This window comes from Poromitra crassiceps, assembly GCF_964638095.1.
Source record: "Poromitra crassiceps genome assembly, chromosome: 13".
Lineage (NCBI taxonomy): Eukaryota > Metazoa > Chordata > Actinopteri > Beryciformes > Melamphaidae > Poromitra > Poromitra crassiceps.
This window is the reverse complement of record NC_139644.1, coordinates 8,399,306-8,415,981: the sequence shown is the minus strand read 5'-3', so window position 1 is coordinate 8,415,981 and position 16,676 is coordinate 8,399,306. Positions and strand designations below refer to the sequence as shown.

The 16,676-nt window shown below is 42.9% G+C and overlaps 1 long non-coding RNA gene across 1 annotated transcript; it reads left to right on the top strand.

Moving 5' to 3' along the window:
• Positions 1-740: 740 nt before the first annotated feature.
• On the top strand, positions 741-7,048 carry LOC310788114. Its single transcript, XR_014553289.1, has 3 exons — positions 741-754; positions 2,688-2,789; positions 6,917-7,048. It is a non-coding gene; the product is annotated as an uncharacterized lncRNA (long non-coding RNA).
• Positions 7,049-16,676: the final 9,628 nt, after the last annotated feature.

The following is a 16,676-nucleotide window of genomic DNA, read 5'->3' as shown; positions in this document are numbered from 1 at the left end:
AATATAACCACGTTTTCGTGCTTTGAGAAACCTACTTTGAACTATGTGTGTTTTCAGTAACATTTTGGTTGCTTAAATGTCTTGTTCAGCTTTCGCATGTCGTAAAAGACCCTCTAATACGGACTCGACTACTAGGTTTTTCAGGTGAGTAACTTTATGTTTTCCACTAGCCAATCACGGTTAACGTGAATTACGGATGCATGGTAGGAGCTAATGTAACGTTAGCGCTAATGTGCGTTGGCCCTTTTAAAAATAAATAAACGTAAACCATTTGTATTTTCATTGCAGAAGTAGCCTAGCCTACATTGTCAATGTGGTGTCTTAGTGCACCATCATCATACTGGAGTCAGAATGCATTCTCTCTCTCTCTCTCTCTCTCTCAATTCAATTCAAAGGGGCTTCATTGGCATCATGAGAAACATATACATTGCCAAAGCAAGTGTAAAATAAAATAAAATCTGTACAGTTAAAGATATAGGAGAAGAAGGTGTGTGACATATGATAAGGGTAGCTAAAGTTAGTTTAAGAGCGTGCTTAGTTACAATTAAAGATATAAGGAAGTGTGTAAACAGCTATGTAATATTGCTCATCTCTCTCTCACACACACACACACACAACAAGATTCCCATTAGCCAATGAACACAGGCTGAAGCAGTGGTTGTACAACGTGAGGAGAAGGGCCTGGACCCCCACCGAAAACTCACGTCTGTGCTGTGGACACTTCGAGGAGGATCAGTTCTTCACAGACGACAAGGTCGACTATAGGCTACATCTTTATGCACTCACTAGCATTGATTATTACACAGCAACTTTTCAAAATCTACAAATAGCCTACTTAGTGGTGAAAGTGGCTGAAATATAAATCTAACATGGCGTAACATAAGCTACTTTTTTTTTTTTTTTTTACCAACTAGAAATCTCACACGCTATGCGCGCTCGATTTCTAGGGTGGAGACTCTGGAGAGTGCCCGTGACATCACAGTTGAGCAATTGTGTGCCACCGGCCTTTCAATCACAGTTGCTCGAGTGACATCACTCATGACATCGGAACAGTGACATCACAGTTGGGCAATTCACAGTTGGGCAAATGTGTCTCCATGCAACTGTGTGCCCTCGGCTTGGCTCATACTACATCACAGTTGCTCGAGTGACATCACTGATGACATCACAACTGCCTGAGTGACATCACCACCGCAACACACCAACTTTTGCCCAGGAGGTGATGATGTCACTTCCGTCACACAAAACGTGACCTACACCACTACCCACCTCACTGATGATGTCACTTTCGTGACTGACAGACACCACCCACTTATCCACCGCTACCCACCTCACTGATGATGTCACTTCCGTCACTTTCACCCACTTATACACCATCTGCTACTCACTGCGCCAACATTTCTGGAGATTTGCCTATTTGCCATATTCCCGAGAGTCAAATGAGAAGAACATAGATACCCTTCTCGTCCTTGTGGTGCATTAGAAACTAGTCCCGGACCTCTCCTGCTAACTAAAATGGTAGTGCCACGGCCCAGGTACACCAGCCTAACCCCCGTTACGTCACCAAAAATGCACATTCCAACAGCTCCAAAACACTCATATGTACGTACATCTTGTGACTCGTGTACTTACCACGCGATGAAATACTAATCCAAAATGACGAGAAATGGTCATTTGCCAAGTAAATACATAGCCGGAAGTACTGATGACTGCACACTGCATGCGCCTCAGTCAATGCACAAGTGACGTTAGTTCCGCTACGTATTTGCTTTGAAAATGACCGTTTCTCGTAATTTTCAATTATTATCTTTCATCACGTGCTGAGTACACGAGTCACAACATGTACATGTGAGCGTTTTGGTGCTGTTTGAATGTGTATTTTTGGTGACTGGATGGGGGGGCTAGGCTGCTGTACCGTTCACTACCATTTGGGGCGCGGGGCTACTTTCCAATGCACACACAGTGAGCAGAAGAGTATCTACATTATCTTCTCGTTTTACGATGGGGAATATCGCAAATATAATCTCCCAAAATGTTGGCATGTTCCTTTAACGTGAGGTGAAATACGCTTTTTTGTATGACTAATTTAACATCTAGACCTACACTGGTCTTCTCCAATCCTCAGCAGATAGTTGGAGAATTTCACCTCATTTGTATCGGCCCTCATGTTTTGGTCCAACTTGTACGTCTCCAAGTAAGGATTTATGACATCACTAATGACATCAACTGCCCGAGTCGCAGTGGAGCAATCACTCACTGATGATGTCACAATGTAAGTTGAGCAATTGTGCAGCATGGGCCCTCCAGTAGAGAAATTATAGTAGTGAAAGAGTTATGACATAAATGGTTCCAAAATTTGTCGGTTTATCTTTTGCTGGTATCATTTGTTTATATTGTAAAGTCTAGAATGTTTGAGTGTTAGGATAACGACCCTTAAAAAGTCTGTACTTGAAACACAAAATTCATAATAGATTATAAATGGAAAATTATAGGGATGCAAACTAGTCACCACTGATGACAGTCACCTTTTTTGATCCCAAAATATGGCACGCCACTTAGGTGAATGATTTTGTGTCTGCCCTGATATCTGTCACCTTTTCACTCTCCATGAGTTTGCATCCCTGCAGGGAAAATATCCTATGTATCACAATCTACCTAGTACCGATGTGTTCTGGATTTTCCATTAGGGCCAGAGGAAGCTGAAGACAGATGCTGTACCTACCATCTTCAACTTTCCAGAACATTTGTTGAAAAAGAAAGCAACTACCAGGGTCCAACGGCTCAAGTCGGTAAGTACAGGGTTCATACAAGGTGATGTGACACTATGGTGAGCAGCACACCTGCAGCTGTGTGGAATTTGTCATAACCTTTGGCTATAATAACTTCACACAAAGCCCAAACAACAACAATCACTAAATGTGATGTCTGCAGTATTAATAAATAATAAATGAAGGATCCTAGATCGACCACATCAAACTTTATCAGGTCAGTCATGGTAATGGTATTGTGAAAGATAACGTTAGCTAAGTTTGTATGGACGCTTAGCAAACATGTTAGCCGGAAGCATTGTAGTTTCTGGTTGTCTGTATGTCCCTCCGATGTTCGTTAACGCGATATCTCAGCAATGCCTTGACAGAATTTTGTCAAATTTGGCTCAAACGTCCACTTGGACGCAAGGATGAACTGATTACATTTTGGCGGTCAAACATCAAGGTCACTGTAACCTCACGAACGCCATTTTCAAACCTGGTTACACGATATCTCAGTAACGCCTTGACAAAATTTATTCAGATTTGGCTCAAACATCAAAGTCTGGACAGACATGGATGTCGACTGCTCACTTATTGATGGAGGCATATAACTGCAGTGCGGTCGTTCTAGATGATATTGGCCATAGTTTTGACCTGGATGTGAGAACAGAGCAGGGCCGGTTCCAGAACAAGATGACTAGGGGTGCATGCTAGATAGGAAGGGGTGCAGATGCCCAGCCTAAGGCCGGGCCCACTCGGGTGGCCGGCCAAAGGCCGGCCGCCCGAAAAATTTGACATGTTATTTTACTAAAAATAATGCATTTGACCATCATTTCAACTAGAATGATACCACCCAAGCAAGAATATTTCAAGTGTTTCAAGTGCTTTACTGAAATATTTGGACCATATAATGATATGTGTGTACTGAATATGGTATTAACTATGATGTCAAATACAATGCCAAAAAGAGTGTAATCATGACCTGTAGAACAAGGAATGATAAGGATCTCTGCTTCCCTTCATTTTACTTTGCAGGACAAGAAATGTCTGTGTGTGGTAAATATAAGTACCTGGGTCACTTCATTACAGAGCAAATGAATGATGATGATGACATGCTAAGGCAGCGTCGCACATTATATGCCCAAGCCAACATGTTGAGAAAGAAATTCCTTTGTTGCTCCAATGATGTAAAGATTAATCTCTTTAGGACATATTGCACTCCCCTCTACACTGCCCCCTTGTGGGTGAGGTTCAAGAAGGCAACCATGTATAAACTGCAGGTTGCCTACAATGACTGCATGAGAATATTGCTTAGGGTACCTAGGTGGTGCAGTGCTAGTGATTTGTTCTGTAGATCTCGGGTAAGCACTTTTCAGGCCCTATTAAGAAACATTATGTACAAATTTATATGTCGCTTGAATGTTTCCAAGAACTCTGTGGTGATGCTACTGGTGGACCCCAAGTCCAGTGACACACGATACCAGTCAGCCTTATGGAAACACTGGTATGCCGGCCTCTTGTAATGTGTGTTCCTTGTATGTATTGTGTGGTCTTATTGTTGTATGTGTTTTTAATGGACCCTGTGTCTACGAAATAAAGATTGATTGATTGATTGATAATACAATTATCTCAACCTTAAAAGGTTACATATAGGTGCCAAAAAGCCATAAAATCACATCAAAGAACAAAGAAAAACAACAACTATAATTCAAGTTTAAACAGTAAGTGTGCAGCTGTAGCATTTATTTAATTTTTTTTTTTTTTTTTTTTTTTTTTTTTACTTTTCAACTGAGCATGCAGACAATTAAAATAAGGGTGCAATGCATGCTTTTGCACCCCCGTAGAACAGGGCCTGGAACAGAGGCCTAGTGACATCGGACAAATATTTTTCTCGTCCGGTTCACAGGATTGATAGTAGAATTGACTTGTTTAAGGCACACTCCGTAATTCAAATGTGATGCCCTCTTCGGGGCAAATTTATATTTGAAAATGTCCTTGAATTTAATCTTGAAATAGCTATGAACAAGGGATGTACTCTTTGAGTAAAATGTCCTCTATTTATGTTGACTTTTACGAGTAGGACAATTATGAGAAACTTGAGTTGTGTTTAAAAAAAATTACCTTCCTCACTTAAAATTTAATTTGTCAGGCATGGGAGCACACACAAAAAGAAAAAGACACGCACACCCAGAAACAATTGGGTTGGGTGCTGATCAGAAACTATTGGGTTGGGTGCTGGATGAGAAATACTTTAGACAAGAAAAAAGAAGTAAGGTCCGCACACCATTGGAGCTCCCATTTGGGATCTTTTTTTTTTATTGCAGCGTGACGTGTCGAGTCACACAGGCTCTTCCTCAGATGCTTTCTGACAGGCATGGAGTCACACAGGCTCTTCCTCAGATGCTCTCTGACAGGCATGGAGTCACACAGGCTCTTCCTCAGATGCTTTCTGACAGGCATGGAGTCACACAGGCTCTTCCTCAAATGCTTTCTGACAGGCATGGAGTCACACAGGCTCTTCCTCAGATGCTTTCTGACAGGCATGGAGTCACACAGGCTCTTCCTCAGATGCTTTCTGACAGGCATGGAGTCACACAGGCTCTTCCTCAGATGCTTTCTGACAGGCATGGAGTCACACAGGCTCTTCCTCAGATGCTTTCTGACAGGCATGGAGTCACACAGGCTCTTCCTCAAATGCTTTCTGACAGGCATGGAGTCACACAGGCTCTTCCTCAGATGCTTTCTGACAGGCATGGAGTCACACAGGCTCTTCCTCAGATGCTTTCTGACAGGCATGGAGTCACACAGGCTCTTCCTCAGATGCTTTCTGACAGGCATGGAGTCACACAGGCCCTTCCTCAGATGCTTTCTGACAGGCATGGAGTCACACAGGCTCTTCCTCAGATGCTTTCTGACAGGCATGGAGTCACACAGGCTCTTCCTCAGATGCTTTCTGACAGGCATGGAGTCACACAGGCTCTTCCTCAGGTGCTTTCTGACAGGCATGGAGTCACACAAGCTCTTCCTCAGGTGCTTTCTGACAGGCATGGAGTCACACAGGCTCTTCCTCAGATGCTTTCTGACAGGCATGGAGTCACACAGGCTCTTCCTCAGATGCTTTCTGACAGGCATGGAGTCACACAGGCTCTTCCTCAGATGCTTTCTGACAGGCATGGAGTCACACAGGCCCTTCCTCAGATGCTTTCTGACAGGCATGGAGTCACACAGGCTCTTCCTCAGATGCTTTCTGACAGGCATGGAGTCACACAGGCTCTTCCTCAGATGCTTTCTGACAGGCATGGAGTCACACAGGCTCTTCCTCAGGTGCTTTCTGACAGGCATGGAGTCACACAAGCTCTTCCTCAGGTGCTTTCTGACAGGCATGGAGTCACACAGGCTCTTCCTCAGATGCTTTCTGACAGGCATGGAGTCACACAGGCTCTTCCTCAGATGCTTTCTGACAGGCATGGAGTCACACAAGCTCTTCCTCAGGTGCTTTCTGACAGGCATGGAGTCACACAGGCTCTTCCTCAGATGCTTTCTGACAGGCATGGAGTCACACAGGCTCTTCCTCAGATGCTTTCTGACAGGCATGGAGTCACACAGGCTCTTCCTCAGATGCTTTCTGACAGGCATGGAGTCACACAGGCTCTTCCTCAGGTGCTTTCTGACAGGCATGGAGTCACACAGGCTCTTCCTCAGATGCTTTCTGACAGGCATGGAGTCACACAGGCTCTTCCTCAGATGCTTTCTGACAGGCATGGAGTCACACAGGCTCTTCCTCAGATGCTTTCTGACAGGCATGGAGTCACACAAGCTCTTCCTCAGGTGCTTTCTGACAGGCATGGGAACAAAGACACAACCTTTTGTTTAGGAAGTGATGTATTGATCTGTATTGTCTGAGCAGTATGCTGACATGGGCCTTTTGTTATTTTAAATGTAGCTTGTTGTGATGTTTTATTGTTTTGTTTTTTAATGTGTCTTGTAAACCCATGGGGGTTGGGCACTGGGGACTGAGTGTATAACACTTGAATCAATCAATCAATAAATATACTTTTTTTAACTGTTGGGTTCCCAGATTGCCAATAACCTGACCCGTCGAATAAGTTGATGATCTATACATGTAAACACTGTCATTGATTCTAGCTCTCCACCCTGTTCATTAGTGACTGCATATTGCAGGTTTCCTGTCCTGGTTCAGGAACGGTCTGCTGGCGACGGGAATCCGAGTCATCGCCTTCGTCCAGAGTGATGTGGGATGAGAAGCAGGATTTGGTACGGGCTCTCGCAAAGTACAGGGGGACTGCAAGCCAGCGCATTGCCAGCTTAGGTTATGGTACCATAGAGCTACATAATGTAGGGTTGTGATTCAGGGTTTTCTGTGTGGATTTGAGGGGGAAAATAACGGGGGTCCTTGAAAAGATTGAAATACACCCCCCAAATACACCACCCAAAAGCAGCAACATAGCTTAGCTCTCTGGACTACTCTGTCCTGAGCACTGCTTTTAAAATTTATTTTACCATGATTTTACAAGATCATGAGTTAAAAATTTGGCCTCTATGAAATTTGACCAATGTCTTGTCTCACTCAAAAACATGACAATTGTTAGTCCTTGAAACTAGAAAGTCCTTGAAAAATTCTATACTGTACTATATTAAATAAAATCAAGAGGTTGGCATTAGTTGTCAGAGAAACATATTCCTAGCAGCACTGCCACCATGCTTCACCTTAATTACGGGCCCACCCGTAGAGACTAGTGGTTAAACCTTTAACTATTGGCTCAAATATATAAAAAAAAAAAAATCCCTTTGTTAAATTTAAAACATTCCATTTGATCATTTATTTCACACAAACCATTAAAAGAAAGTGTGGCCCTGACCGGAATAAGATATTGTCAAACTATTTGCAGTGAGTTGTGGCGTTGGGGTGCAGAACAGAAAGCAGCGAGCCTCAGATTTCATCAACTTTAATTAACTGGTGATAAAATAATAAATAAATAGATAAATACAGAGAAAAAAAAAAAAAGTAAGAAGCTTATTTGTGCATACTTTCATGAGATCGGTTTCCCCAAAACAACTTCTGAAGAACTTTATTACCTTTATTACTCTATATATGTATTTCTTATTTATTTAGTATTTCATTCATGGCCTAAAATAATGTAGTCTATAGCAAAATATATTTTCCAAAGGCCAATCTGCTCTCTCAACAGCTTTGTGATGCTATTGGTTGGGCTGTTGCACTACACGCCCCCACGTGGGATTCTACAAATCACATAAAAATGTCCCGAGACGGCGCCACAAATGTAAAAGCATGAAAATCAGGCAGGGGGCAGCGGCTCTCCACATAAACACACTGCCACACTATTGTATGGGTCAGAACAAATGATGGTTTTGTATAAGTCTATATAATGTTTTTTAATTAAATAAAAATTAACAGTGGTTCTCAAATGCCATGCTCTCTTTACAAGGTATAGAAAGCCTTGTCAAGAGAGCATGTTGACACCCGCTGATGTCTTTTAAGTCCACATCTGTTTTAAATGCAAAGCTTTTTGTAATTTCTCCCTTTCCACCCATTATTGTCTTTGTCCCTTTCATTTATTCTTGTCCCAGGACTCTGAGCAGCTGTCTCCTCTTGCCTTGACAGCTACATGCAGTCCAATCAACACCCCAGCAGAGAATGACTCACCTGCCGACCAACAACAACCAAACCAACTGGAGCTGAACCAAGGCGTTTTGACCTCCACTGCCAACGGCTTGCAAGTTGTCAGCATCCAAGCATCCTCAGGCACCAACACCGTCCCCACAGACTCCTCAGTGGTGATGACAGGAGGAGACACAGGCAAGAACAGACAGATGCTGTCACCAACAGCAGCTGCTGCAGGCAGTCAGGGACGGCAGCAGCCTCAACAGTTTGTAGTAGTCCAGGCTCCATCATGGCAGGGTCAGCAGGTGCTCTCCACCTTATCAGGTGTGAAGCCCAACATTCAGACAGTGGCTGGTCAGCAGCTGCAGTTCATCCAGCTGTACCCAACTGTAGGTCCCAACGGCCAGGTGAGCTGGCAGACGGTCCAGCTCCAGAGCCCAGCAGGAGTGCAGACCATACTGGCCCCAATGCAGTCTCTTCCCCAGCTGGGCCAGGCTCAGGGAGCTACCACAGCTGGAGGGGTGGCTGTCAACACAGTGCAGATTCCAGGCCTCCAGACCATCAATCTCAACACACTCTGCAGCTCAGGACTGCAGATGCACCAGCTGCAAGGGGTTCCCACCACCATCACCAACCCTGCAGGTCAGTCTTTATTATAAAATGGGTACCTCAAATCAAGCAATCTGATTGGTTCACAGCCATTGTATAATTCCAGTAACCGAGTTCAATAACCCATGGCCATGGGTTATTGGTTGCCATGGCAACTCTCTTACTAAATGGCAGCGCTGCGCTCGAGCCAAACAGCTTTCTCCTGATCTGCTGTATGGAGGGTCACTAGTCCTTCAAGTCTTTGTACAATGAGTCATTATGGACGCATGATGGCGCAACTCTCTTACTAAAAGTACGTTACTTGGTGTCGGCATACGGCTCTGGGGCCGGTTGCACCAACTGGTCTTACACTGGTCTTAACTGCCTGTAACAGAGATCTCCGCGGAGACCTTTTTGACCGTCATCGTCGTAACTGCGGTCAACTGAGCCGTGTTCGTCGTAACACCGCCAGTTCGCTGTCTTTGAAAGCACGACGTTAGATTATAACTAACTAGTTGTGTGGCTTAGCCTTCCAAAATGTTGCCGTTAGTTTTTTAGAAGTTAATACATAGAATTGGGAACGTTACATTCAATTTCATTCAGACTGTCTTTCTGGCTCAATCGCCGCCATTGGTGCAACCGGCCCCTGGTCGGGCTTTGCAAAAAGCTCTCAGCAAGCGCCAGGATTGGCCAATGTCGACTTCAGTCTCCAGAACGATCCAATCAAATCACCCGCACGTCTATCTTCTTGCTAGAGGTCCCGCCTTACAGTAGTGTTTCAACTGACTCTTAAAGAAAAACCATGCCAGTCGGACTTATAGTATTATTATTATTATATTATTATACTTGGAAACCGTTTTATAAAAGCAATATAGCACTCGAGCAGCGTGTGTTGTGAAATATATCCCGCTGATAAGCTGTTATCCCACGAGGCCGATAACAGCTTATCAGCGGGATATATTCATCACAACACACTTGCTCTCATGCTATATTGCTTAATTATATACTAGCAATCTCGCGCGATAAGCCCATTCGATTTCTAGGGTGGAGACGATGCGCCATGGGCGCCGCATGTTGTGGGATTTATGACATCACGCAAAAGTGTCAAAATCGAGCTGTGCGCGTCGCCAAGCGTTGCGCTGCCGCCTAGTTAAGCAGCAACGCTCTCCCCATAGGAAAACAACAGGACAGCCGTGCGCAGAGCTGTTTTACCACAGATCACGTGTAGGGGGCTTAACATTTCCACCTGAACTAGTCTTTTGGAGCACTGTGACAGGAAGGTACACAAACTTCCCTAGTTTCAACTTCCATGCGAGTGAGTAGATAGTGACAGGACTTTCATTTTTCTGTGAACTATTCCTTTAATGTGTGTATATCTGTATTTCAGCCATACCTGCAGACCTCCAGCAGCTGTTGGTCAGTAAAGAAGAGGTTCCTCCTGAGCAGCAGGAGTGGAGCTCCAGTCTGGACCAGGAGGACCCAGAGCCCCCACACATTAAAGAAGAACCGGAGGAACTCCGGATCCGTCAGGAGGGAGAGCATCTTCAAGGGCCAGAGGAGGCTGATATCACTGAGTTCCCATTCACGTCTGTCCCTGTGAAGAGTGAAGATGATGAAGAGAAACCTCAGTCCTCACAGCTTCATCAAAGCCAAACTGAGGAGAAGAGAGAGGAAACGCCTCTATCATTATTATCATCTTTAGTATCATCATTAGGTCCTCCTCAGAGGAGCCCAACTGGAGTATCAAAACCAGAGCCGGTCCGCCCTATACGCTCACTACGCAGCTTGCGGCCCCACACAAATAAAACTATCCCTTTAAATGATGGATTCCAGCCGCCAAATTGATCAATGAACGCTCCTTCCTCCACTGTGATTGGTGAGAGATGAATGCTTGATAAATGCCACCTGAACCCCATCCTAATACGCTTCTGTGCTACATCGTTAAATGAGGTAAAGTGCGGCTAAAATTTAAAACTAGCCACTTGCAAATATGGGCCTGATTTTTCTACTCTGTTTAAAATGTCTGTTTGAGACAGGCAAAGGACCTGTCAGACTGATCTCACAGGATATGGTGATGCTACTGTCTACTTGAAACAAAGTATTCTAGTACGGAAATATTTCATTGTAGAACGATGCTGTAGTAATCTGTACTTAAAATGTTTAATATTTTTGAAAGATTATTTTGTTTCAAATTGTTTTATTATAACAGAACATTGTTATTTTTGTAAGTTCTCTTTATTACCAAAGTTATCAGTAATACAGTTAAGATGGAGAAAATATGAATGTGTTGCGTTTCATGACGATTTAAAGTCCCTGGAAGCCGACATAAATGTGTTTTGAGTTTGTCACACCACAGAAACACACACACACACACACACGTACCTATATCCATCCATATCCATGAAAGCTGATGCAGTCCCTGGGCTGGCAAATGCTGAATGACAGCGCATGCACAAGCATGGTTTCAGGCTGGGGAGGTGTCGTTTGAGCATTTTAAAATCTCAGGTTTGAGCTTTGACAGACAACTGAGCTATGAGCTTGACTAATTTTCATGACGTGATACAATCAACATAATGAGCCCTAAGCACCGCCCACTCCAACTCCAGAAAACAGTAAAAACAGCAAAATGGCAATATTTAGGATTTGGATTTGAAAGTAGTAAACTACAATAATGCCTAGAACGTTTACATGTTTACAATGATGCACATAAGACCCTACATGGACGGCTCAGTGGTTCGCACTGCTGCCACAGAGCAAGAAGGTCCCGGGTTCAAAGCCCGGTCCATCCCAGGTCCTTTCTGTGTGGAGTTTGCATGTTCTCACCGTGTTTGTGTGGGTTTCCTCCCACCATCAAAGACATATGTTAAGGTTGACAATACTCCGGTCAGTGTGTGTAAGGCACTGGCAATTCTAACTGGAGTTCCAAGGGACAGCAGTTGAAAATTAGCCATCACGCTAACACCTGCACATTTACAGTAATGTTCATTAATGTGCATTGTCCCTCAAAAATAATTAAATAAAAATACATCGTTTTTTGGGGTGATTTTGGTTGCCAGGGTCTTTAAGTGGTGCTCATAAATGTTGTGCGGGTGCTCCAAAAAATGTTCAGTAAAGGAACAAGTTAGTGTGGTTATATCTTCTGGTGTCTGCGGCTGTTTCCTCTCATAGAGCAAAGCTTCACTGGGAAAGGTTCAGAAACATCTGACCAGACTTCCAGCCTGTGCTGTAAAACAGGCCAGATACAGATATGTTCAAATATACTGGGTGTATATATCTGCCTGATAACATCACTCTCCTGTATTCATAGTTGTTCAATAAACAGCAGACACAGGTTAAAGTGATTTATCGTTTTCATTATTCCAAGGTGTTTATTATTTTTTATAGTCTAGGAAATAAAAATAACATATTTCATTTACATTAGTCACTAATATAAATTTGATCCTGTTCTACATACTCCGGTACAGTAGGTGGCGGTATGCACCTTAAAAGTTGGTATTGTAATCTGCCCAAAAAGGAAGAAGAATATCCGGAAGAATCAGCTTATCAGAGACAGTTTATCCAACACTGCGCGTACATTTAAAATAGTCATGAACTTGTTTTGCGGAGGCTTTATCAATATAACCACGTTTTCGTGCTTTGAGGGACCTCCTTTGAGCTATGTGTGTTTCAGTAACATTTTGGTTGCGTAAAAATGTCTTGTTCAGCTTTCGCATGTCGTAAAAGACCCTCCAAGGACTCGACTACTAGGTTTTTCAGGTGAGTAACTTTGTTTTCCACTAGCCAATCACGGTTAACGTGAATTAAGGATGCATGTTAGCTAATGTTGTAACGTTAGCGCTAATGTGCGTTGGCCCTTCTTAATAAATAAATGAACAAACTATTCGTATTTTCATTGCAGAAATAGCTACATTGTCAATGTGGTGTCTTGTCAGTGCACTATCATCATTCTGGAGTCAGAGTAGTCCCCCCCCCCCCCCCCCCCTCTCTCTCTCTCTCTCTCTCTCTCTCTCTCAATTCAATTCAAAGGGGCTTTATTGGCATCATGAGAAACATAGTATACATTGCCAAAGCAAGTGTAAAATGAAAACAAAAATGTGTACAGTTAAATATAGAAGAAAGAATGCTGTAACATTGCACTCAAATATAATATACTATTATCTCTTAAGCTAAAGTTAGCTTAAGAGTGTACTTACAATTAAAAGAAGTGTGTAAACAGCTATGTACCATCTCTCTCTCTCTCTCACACACACACACACACACACACACACACACACACACACACACACACACACAAGATACCCATCCAATGAACACAGGCTGAAGCAATGGTTGTGGAACGTGAGGAGAAAGGACTGGACCCCCACACAATATTCCCGTCTGTGCTGTGGACACTTCGATGACGATCAATTCATCACAGACGAAAAGGTTGATTATACATCTTTTATATGCACTCACTAACGTTGATTACACTGCAACTTTTTGAAATCTACAAATACTTAGTGGTGAAAGTGGATGAAATAAACCTAACATGGAGTAACTTCATTCACAATTCAGAATCTGAATGTGTGGCAACATTGAATGAAATCATCAGTCACCCTTTATGAAGTGTGTGATCAAAATGCTACCCTTTTCTTTTACTTCTTTTACCAACTAGAAATCGAGCGCGCTATGCACGAGTTATAAAAGAGAGTAGAGCGCGCACATCCAGTCAAAATTGCAGGTGCAGGACAAGGGGTCAAACAATGTAGAAAAAGAGTATAGTCCGCACACTGCTGAACAAGATGTCTCCCAGACGGATAGATTTATTTCTTGACGTTTCGGTCTCACACGACCTTCTTCAGAATGCACGAGTTATGACATCACTGATAATATACGTAAATGGTGACAAGATTTGTCGTTTTATCTTTTTCTGGTATAATTTGTTTATATTCAAAAGTCTAGAATGTTTGAGTGTTAGGATAACGAACGACCCTTAAAAAAAGTCTGTACTTGAAACACAAAATTCATAATAGATTGTAAATGGAAAATTATAGGGATGCAAACTAGTCACCAGATGACAGTCACCTTTTTTGATCCCAAAATATGGCACGCCACTTAGGTGAATGATTTTGTGTCTGCCCTGATATCTGTCACCTTTTCACTCTCCATGAGTTTGCATCCCTGCAGGCGGGAAATCCTATGTATCACAATCTACCTACCGATGTGTTCTGGATTTTCCATTAGGGCCAGAGGAACCTGAAGAGAGATGCTGTACCTACCATCTTCAACTTTCCAGAACATTTGTTGAAAAAGAAAGCAACTACCAGGGTCCAACGGCGCAAGTCGGTAAGTACAGCGTGCATACAAGGTCCTTGAAGTGCTTGGATTTTGAGGGAAAACAATTAAGTAAGAGAAGTAAGGTGGCGCAGTCACCTCACAGCTAGAAGGACCTGAGTTCAATTCTCGCCTGGGACGCTGTGTTCCACCCCATATCTTCAGTGCCTACTGCCCAGGTGGGTTATCTCGTCGAAAGGGCCTTTCTGTGTGGAGTTTGCATGTTCTCCACGTGCTCCCCAGGGGGTTCCTCCGTACATAACCCCCCCACTAAAAACATGCAGAAGATCGTCATCGTCATCCGACCAGTGACGACAACATCCGAAGTTGGTCCCCAAGCGCTGGGCAGAAAAAGCCCCGGAGCCCCGGAAGAAAGGACAAGCCTGGATGGGTTAAATGCAGAGGACAAATTTCACTGGCCACCGTCAGCATGAGTGTGTGTTTGTGGCCGCATGCATGTGTTGTAGTGTGTTCGTGTGACAATAAAAGACGGGCTTGTCCGTCTACTAACTGTTTAACTGTTTAAAGTACTGGAATACCTTGAAATAAGCTCATTTTGCTTGAAAGGTCCTTGAAATTCAAATGAACCACATAACAGTCTTATATTTTGACCCAAGTTTTGTTCAAGTGATTATAACTCGTGAAATTCCTGGAAAAGTTATGGAATTTGAAAAACTCTTTTCCAGGCCTGGACAAGGTTTGGAATTAATAGTATGTTTTGGAAAAGTTTTGGAATTTACACTGTTTTGGCTATTGTTAAAAATATGTTTATAAAAATACTAAACTATAAATAAAAATTAGTTTTTTGTGTTACTCGTTTAAAAACTTCACTAGTATCACTAGCTTGACTAGTATCACATGATGATATTCTTAGTATTCTCATGTTTGGGAGTTCACTGCATGTCTGAAAAGGGCTTTGGGGTGAAGGGCATGGTGCTACAATGTAAATTTGATGTACTTAAAGGTCGCACATTTATATTCTGGGTCCTTGAAAAGTCATGGAAAAGTTTTAGAGTTGGTTCTGTGAAAAAGTGTGGGAACCCTGCCCCTTTGTGAGCGAGCATGCGCAGTAGCAATCTGTGTGGAAATCCCTCTCCGATTACAGGTGTGTGATATGTTACTATGATGTGTTTCAGTGTAAAGAATCCAGTGAAACCATGGATGTAACTGTGGCTGGTCAGGGAGAACCTCCACAAACTGCATCAGGACTGTGTGTGTCTGCTGCACCGTCATTCTCAAGACCAACCCCATCACTACAGGCGGCCATAGAGGAAGAGAATGAAACCGAGGAAACATTTGGTTGCTCGGCCGGTGTTGACGCAGAAAAAGAAAATTTGGCACACGGAGCTCAGGTGAGGATGCCCAACTTCGACAAAATGTGGTTACCGGTAATTAACATTTCATTTCAGTCCATATGTCCGTCCAATTCTCGTTAACGCAATATCTCAGGAAAGCCTTGACGGAATTTCTTCCAATGTGGAGCAAACGTCAACTTGGACTCAAGGATGAACCGATTAGGTTTTTGGTTGTCAAAGTTCAAAGTCACTGACCATTGCCATTTTCATGCTCGTTAATGCAATATCTCAGGAACGCCTTGAGGGAATTTCTTTAAATTAGGCTCAAACATCCACTTGGACTCAAGGATGAACTGATTACCGTAAATTCCGCACTATAAGGCGCACCGGAGTATAAGCCGCAGCAGCAAAATTGCCTGTTTGTTACATATATAAGCCGCACCGGACTATAAGCCGCAGGTGTTTTAATTTTTTTTTTTTTTTAATTGTGTTTTAATGTTTACCGTAAATTCCGGACTATAAGCCGCACCTTTTTTCCCGTTTTTTGGGCTTTTTTGGCCCCTGCGGCTTATATAACGGTGCGGCTTATCTATGGATTTTTTCAAAAAAAAAAAAAATCTCTCTTTTTTAGCACTCTTTCTAACTATAAATCCACTTCTGTTTTAATTTCCTCTCTTGCCCTCTTTTCACCACACTGTATGACACTGTATGACACTGTATGACACTGTGTGCACTGTAAATAACAACACAGGTGGTGTTGTGTTATGTTGTTTTGTTGAAATGTTAATAAATGGGAGCATTACATATGGTAATTAAACATTAAAACACAATAAAAAAAATAAAAAAAATACCATTAAAACACCCGCGGCTTATAGTCCGGTGCGGCTTATATAAGAAAAAAATAGTCAACTTTGCAGGTGCGGCTTATACACCGGTGCGCCTTATAGTCCGGAATTTACGGTAATTACCATATGTAAGGGTTCATGCACAGAGGGGATTGTCGGGAAAGAGATGGCTGTTTGAGGAAGCTCCCATTTATTAACATTTCAACAAAACAACATAACACAACACCACCTGTGTTTTTTT